Source organism: Rhinopithecus roxellana, chromosome 6, assembly GCF_007565055.1.
Source record: "Rhinopithecus roxellana isolate Shanxi Qingling chromosome 6, ASM756505v1, whole genome shotgun sequence".
NCBI lineage: Eukaryota > Metazoa > Chordata > Mammalia > Primates > Cercopithecidae > Rhinopithecus > Rhinopithecus roxellana.
The window spans coordinates 86,446,368-86,454,125 of record NC_044554.1 but is presented as its reverse complement, the minus strand read 5'-3'; the positions used below and the strand labels follow the sequence as shown (position 1 = coordinate 86,454,125).

General features: G+C 34.9%; 1 non-coding gene across 1 annotated transcript; it reads left to right on the top strand.

Moving 5' to 3' along the window:
* The first annotated feature begins 2,858 nt into the window (after positions 1 to 2,858).
* On the top strand, positions 2,859 to 3,002 carry LOC115898475. The gene has a single exon (XR_004058202.1). It is a non-coding gene; the product is annotated as a small nucleolar RNA SNORA4 (small nucleolar RNA).
* Positions 3,003 to 7,758: the final 4,756 nt, after the last annotated feature.

The following is a 7,758-nucleotide window of genomic DNA, read 5'->3' as shown; positions in this document are numbered from 1 at the left end:
TAATAATTAAAAAAGGAGATGAGAACGCCTAAATTTTCAGGTTACTGAGCATGTGTGAGAGGATGAAGACAGCATCAAAATTAAAGTGGCTACATGTAGCAGGGAAATGTCTAATTATACCCTTGCTATCTAGCACATTGGAAAAGTCTCTGAACCCAAGTATTTTTAATCTTTAAACAATGGTAGAGGAGGCTTTTTGCCAGAGCTAAAGTAAGGTGGCCACTGAGCCCGGGTCCCAGGTATCCCTGAAAACCCTGGGCTTCATCTGCTCACTTTAGCCACAATAGATGGACAAGAAGGGCCTGTGTCCCTGCCCTGTCCACCACTGCAACCTGAAGGTGAGGACATGCTCATTCCAGTTTGTCATGGGGCTCAGTGTTGACACGTGGTAAGTGAAAAGATGAGCATAAGGATTGGATGAAAGTCTGGGATATGAGGTTTTAGACCCACTTAGATCACTGTTGAGTACAGAGATCTACCACAAGTCATCACTGAAACACTGATGTGTGGCCTCACTGATATGAAATGGAAAGCTGGAGCTGTGAGATACTGGAAGTTGTCAGGGTTGCTTCCAGCTTCACTGTTCATGTTGAACAACTACCTGCAATGGCCTATACCAGCTGATAGCACACGGGATGCAGGCACTGTTCTCAACCCTTAGACACTTATTTGATACTCACAGCACACAAACAGATAGATACTCTGATGATCCCCCTTTTATACATGAGGAAACAAAGCACAGAGGGATTAAGTAATTTACCCAAGTTACACAGCTATTAAATAACACTGCTAAAATTTGGGCCAGCAGCCTGTGCACTTAGTGATGGCACCTTACTGCAAGTTTGCTGCTTCAGCAATCATTCCGGGGTGAAATAGTCACTAAGCATCCGGTATGTGCAATGTACTCTGTAAGGCCCTGGTTACACTAGTGAACAAAACACACACATTCTTTCCCTCATGGAGCTTCCAGTCTAGCAAATGTGTGACATTAAACCTGGCAGTGGCAAAAATTAATGAATAAATACAGTTAGAAGGCAAAAGCTCCTTAAGGAAATCTTATGGCCAGGACTGAGTTTTTGAAAAAGATTTCTTGAACAAGTGACACATACGGTGAAAACTGACCCTTGTTAGGCAGGTAGAGAAGCATAGGAGGGGTGTTCTGGACACAGGAGAAGCGTTTGAGAGGCACTGAAGTGGGAGGCTTTAATGCCTCTGAAGCCTCCATGAGATAGCTGTAATGACTAAAGAGGAATGGATAGGGAGAAGGTGGCCCTTTGAACAAATTTCAGACTGCTTTTTTGTAGAAGTGGGAATGTTCACAACATGCAGGACCCTGCGGGCCATGTCTTAATCTTAAGAACAAAGAAGAAAGCCGTAGGAGGGTTCTGAACAAGGGTGCCAACCATGAAACATGAAAGAGTTTGAGACCCTAGAAATCTGCACAATATTCCCATTATTTTGCAGATGAGAAAACCGAGGCTTCCAGAAGGTATGGGAAACTCCATGGCAATTCTCATTCCACTGGTCAAGAGCTGCCTGGATCTCCCTTCAACACTGGCAGTGGATACTGGTCATTTGCCTCCCTAGCATGTTTTCCCTTCTAATAATAATATTTTAATTTTAATTTTGAGTTCCCCTCCTGCTCCACTTCCATCCCCGCACTCTAGAAAGTCCACATCAGGAGTGCGGCATGTGACCAACCCTAAGTTAATCAAAACATTGAAGTCCCGTAGCATGGTGATGGCTTTAGAGATAAGTCCATGACCTGAGCCTACAAAATCAGAATGAACCTTAGAATTATTTCTTAAATCTCAAGTTAAAGATGCAGTCTAACTCTGACAGCAAATTTAAACCTGGAAGGATAGGACCCTAGAGCAGATTTTCTTTCTTAAATCACTTGGAAACACATTAATGGCACATTTTTACAAAATCAGAATCATGTTAACAAATAGTACAAGCACAAACATAGTATGATTTCCACTCCATCACCTGAGGAGCAACTGTTTACCCTCCCATGATAAACAACTAGAAAACCGGACAAAATGTTTGAAACAATTTTGTAGATATTGATCAATAAGCAGCACCTATGATAGCTGGGAGGAGAAGAAGGAAGGTAAATTCTTATAATAACCTTGGTTTTTCTGCATGGTTAGTATTTTCAGACCATGGCACAGGGAGTAAAATAAAATAGCTTGGCAATCTTGCTGAGTAGAAGAAACAGATTAAAGTTCAGGGAAGTCAAAGTAGCTAGAATTTTCAGAGCAAAGTACCAGGAAAAGGAGAGCTAAACAGACAGAGTCTGGCATTGTGAAAGTCAAACATCCCCCTAATTTGTTGTATCAATAAAAATTCAGGCACACATAAGTGAAATTTCTGGAGGCCAGGCAAAGAACAACAACTGAGGAAACAACTAGGGAGCTATAAGTCAGAAGATTTCCAGAATTCATACAGTGCTCAGTTTCCATCAGCCAGAGTAGCCAGATCTTGAGGAATATATGGACATTCAGGAGTGACTCTTAAAGGTTCCTGACTTAAAAGTGGTGCCAGAATTCAGTTAAAAAATTAGTAGACATATGAAGTAGCAAAAGTACATGTACTAGAACCAGTCAGTAGAAACAGAACCAGAAATAACCAAACAATATGAAATTAACAAACAAAAACCCTAAAACAGCTATTACAATTTTTAAAAATATGCTGAAAGATTTAAAGGAAAACATGAACATAATTAGGAAAGAAACAGAATATGTAAGAAAGACCCAGATGGAACATCTAAAAGGAAAAAAATACAAAATATGGAGTAAAAAAATCACTAAGATTTTAAAAATTGACAGCAAATTAAACTCTAAAGAAACAAAGATCTATCAAAAGTTACTTTTTGTGGGGTGGAAGTTTTTAAAATAACCTTTACCTACTTGGGCTGTTTTGGAAAATAAAGAAAAGACCACATACAACAGTGAGCTATATCCCTCAGTATAGTTCACCACTATTTTGTGGCTTACATTATATAAGTGAAAAAGAAAAAAGGAAATAAAGATCAATGAGCCTGAAGTCATAGCAATAGAAAGGATTGAAACTAAAGCAGAGAGTAAAAAGAAAAAAAACAAGGAATATAGAGGAGGAGGAGGGGAAGAAGGAGAATAAAAGTTTCTGTGGCCTGTAGAACAACAGCAAATGTTCTAACAGCTGTGCTGTTGGAGTTCTAGAAACTGAGAAGAGAAAGAAAGGAACATTAAAAATTAGTGAAAGAAATAATGGCCAAAACACTACCAAATTTGATGAAAACTATATACCATAGATCCAAGAAGTTCTATCAACCCAAAGCTAGATTTAAAAAAGACACACATAGACACACATAGACACAAAATCAAAGTACACTATAATTAAATTGATGAAATCATTGATATAAAAACGTTAAAAGTGCCCAGGAAAAAAACATATACAGAGAAAAAAATAAAAATTTACAGATTCCTCGTCAGAAACTAATGCAAGTCAAAAGATAATAAATGTTACCATTCAAATGTTTAAAGAAGAAAAAAATCTACCAACCCAACAATCTACCAAAGCTATACTCAGTGAAAATATATTTCAAAATTGAAATTGAACAAAATCTTCTGTTGACAAACAAAACCTGAATTTCTTTACCAGCAGAAATAAACAGCTTTTAAAAGAAGATCCTCAGACTGAATAAAAATGATACCAGAAGAAAATATAGTACACAAAGAAAGAAAGGGTGCTGGAAATTTTTTCTCAATTCACTTTTTTTCTTTAAAATTTTTTTTGGAAAGTTAATTAACAATTTAAAGCAAAACTTATAGCAATGTATCTTGGAATTTATAGCTAGTAGAAGTAAAATGTGTAACAACAAAAAGAACAGAAAGAAGGAAACAGATTATACTGCTGTAACTCTTACATCATATATGCAGTGGCATAATATTATTTAAAGGTAGACTGTGATAAGTTAAGTACATGTAACCCTTAATCAATGGTTCTCAAACATGAGTATAAACTAAAATCACTTGACATTTCCAGTTCAGTAGGTCTAGAGAACAGCCCAAGAATTTATGTTTGCAACAAGTCAGAGATCATCAGATTTAATGAAAAATCTAGATGTTATGTTAATCATCTTGACTTAAGCATCTCATAATATACATATACTTTAAAAACACCACATTGTACACCATAAATAGATAACATTTTACTTATCAATTATACATCTTTAAAAAGCCTGAAAAAAATCTATGTGTAACTATATGTTACCTATAAAAACTATACTTAAATATAAAGATACAGTATGTTAAAAGTCAAAAAGATGGTAAAGGAAATCCCATGCAAACACTGACCATAAGAAAGCTAGAGTAACTATATTTACATTCACAAGATAGATTTTAAAACTAGACATACGTTTGAGGAGGTAAGTAGGGACATTACATAATGATGAGGGGTCAATTCATCAGGACATTGAATTCTTAAATACATGCACCTAATAATAGAATTTCAAAATCCATGAAGCAAACTAATAACAGAACTGATGGGAGAAACAGTCAAATTCAGTCATGTTGGAGATTTTATCTTTCTACTCTCAAAAACCAGTAGACATAATACCAGTAAGATACAGAAACATGGAAAGCACTATAAACTAAATACATTTCTTACAAAGGGTAAAGAGTAAAATTGACACTGACTCCTTAACAGCAACACCAAGGACTAAAAGATCAAATTTCTCAAAATTCACTAGAATTACACTCCTATCTATATTGAGTAATACTTGGATTAAAACTATCTCACCAAGAATAACTATCAAACACAAAGTCAACTGTGGATATGGAGATTCCTTAAAGAACTTAAAAGTAGAACTACCATTCAATCCAGCAATCCCACTACTGGGTATCTATCCACAGAAAAAGAAGTCATTATATGAAAAAGACATATGCATGTGCATCTTTATAGCAGCTCAATTCACAATTGCAAAGATATGAAACCAATCTAAGTGCCCATCGACCAATGAGTGGATAAAGAAAATGTGGTATGTATATGCCATGAAATACTACTCAGCCATAAAAAGGGATGAAATAATGTCTTTTGCAGCAACTTGGATGAAGCTGGAGGCCATTATTCTAAGTGAAGTAACTCAAGAATGGAAAACCAAATATTATATGTTCTCATTGTTCTCATTTATAAGTGGGAGCTAAGCTATGAGGATGCAAAGGCATAAGAATGACATAATGGACTTGGGGAACTTGGAAGGGGAAGGTTGGGGTGGGGCCAGGGATAAAAGACTACATATTGGGTACAGTGTACATTGCTCAGGTGATGGGTGCACCAAAATCTCAGAAATCACCACTAAAGAAATTATGCATGTAACCAGAAACCACCTGCACCCCAAAACTACTAAAATAAAAAAAATTATTTTAAAAAGTCAACTATGGAAAGCACTGGAGCATAACAAAAGGAATCAGCATTTGAAAAATCAGGATCTTTGGAAGAAGAGAAAAAGATTGAGGTAAGCCTTATTTGCTACAGTTTTCCCCTCGCATCTCAGGGCAAAGAGGTTGAACTCAAAACTGTGTCCTAGAGCTTGCTGCAGGCCCACTGAACAGGGAAGAAAAAAATCGCAGTTGAAAGCTAGTAAGAAGCCCAGACTTCACGGAGCAAGTTACTAGAAAAAAGGATATATTTTTATTTTTAAAAATGAGCTAAGATACTTTGCGTGAAATCTCCTCTAAAGGCATTTGCCAACTCCTAAGCTGTATATTCTAGGGGTAAGACAGATCAAACCAGAATAATGGCTTGTAAATCTATACAGAGAAGTTGGAGGTCTCATAGTGCTGGGGAGAAAAAGAATCAGATTTCAGGGCTTGCTAAGAAGGAAGAACACTGGTAGACACTCTAGAATTTCAACAAAATCCAAGAACAGCTATACTTTAGGGGTAAGGGCAATATGGAAACAGACCAGTCTGTTTCACAGTGATCTGCTCATATATTATCTGCCAGCCAGAAGAAATTAAATTGTCCTTAGAAAAAGATAACAGCTTCCAGAGCCTCAACAATTCTTTGTACACAATGTCCAATATTCAATCAAAAATTACCAGAAACAGACCTGAGATGTAATTATTTTTAATTACATGTCATTCATGCAATTAAAAATAACAATAATTATGATTATAAAAATATATGAAACTGATTTTAGCAGAAAAATTACCAAAATCAAATGAAAATTCTAAAATAAAAAAAGTACAAAAAATGAAATAAACAATTCAGTAGATAGGTTTAAATATCATACTAGACACAAAAGGGAATACTATTGAAATATAAGTTAGATCAGTAGAAGTTTTCAGATTGGGGCACACAGAAGAAAACCCCAGAATAGAAATTACACACAAGATGTGTAGCACAAGATTAATAGGTCCAATGGATGTATAATTGAAATCCCATAAGGACAGGAGGGAAAGATAGGGTTAGAAGACTTGTTTAAAGCATAATTGGTCAAAAATTTTCCAAAATTGACAAAGGACATCAAGACACAAAATTAAGAATTTTGAAAAGCTCAAAGCAGGATAAATACAAAGCACACATGCAAACACACACACACGTACATTATAGTTAAAGAGAAAATCTTGCAAAGGAAAAATGATTCTTGAAAAGAAAAAAACAGGTTGGGCATGGTGGCTCCACACCTATAATCCCAGCACTTTGGGAAGCCAAGGCGAAAGAATTGCTTGAGCTCAGGAGTTCAAGATCAACCTTAAACCCTGTCTCAAAAAGAAAAAACAAAACAAAAAAAAAAAAAAAAAAGAAAAGAAAAGAAAAAGAAAAGAAAAGGAAAGAAGGAAAGAAAAACAAATCTTCTATTCAGCCAGAGAAAAATAAACATCTTACTTTCAAAAAAAAAAAAAAATGACCAAAAAAACCTGATAACTAAATTTTTAACAGAAACTATGGAAACCAGAAAATAAAATATTTACAAATGTTGGGAAAATAAAATATTCCTACCAACAATTCTAAACCTAATGAAACCATGTACACTCCAGGAAATACTAAAAGGAGATGTTCATGCAGATGGAAAATGATCTCCATGGAAGCACAGTGACACAGGAAGAAAACACCACCGCCAGAGATGGTAACTATGCTGGTAAATACAAATGAATATTAAAGATTTTAGTAAGACTAGTAATATACTAAGTAAAATTTAAATATCTGATAAATACCAAAAGAGGTAAAAGAAGCATTGGATTAAAGTGTTATAAGATTCTTTTATTTTTACCAGAATTGCTAAAAGCACTAACTTAAGGTAGAATCAAATATGCATGTTGTAATCTATGAAAACAACTAAAAGAAGACTAACAGAATTCATAAGAGTATTCAAGATAAGAGAGGAAAAAAATAAATAAAATGTACATGATTAATACAAAAGAAAGAGAGAAAAATAAAAGGTAGAAAGTACACATAAGACAAAAATCAGGAAGATGGTAGATTAAATCTAAAGATATTAGTAATTACATGAAGTATAAATGGAACAAATGCTACTCATTAAATAATAAGATTGTCAGACTGGATTTTTAAATATCTTATAATGGTACTAGGAGACATACCTTAAACAGTAAGGACACAGAAAAGTTCAAAGTAAAATGATAAAAAAGATATGTTGTACAAACCCTATACCAATTTCATACAAGGCAGGCTTTAAGTTAATACACATTAAGAAATTAAAGAGGACACTAAAAGTGTAGAACAATTCTAAGTTTGCATGCATTTAATAGC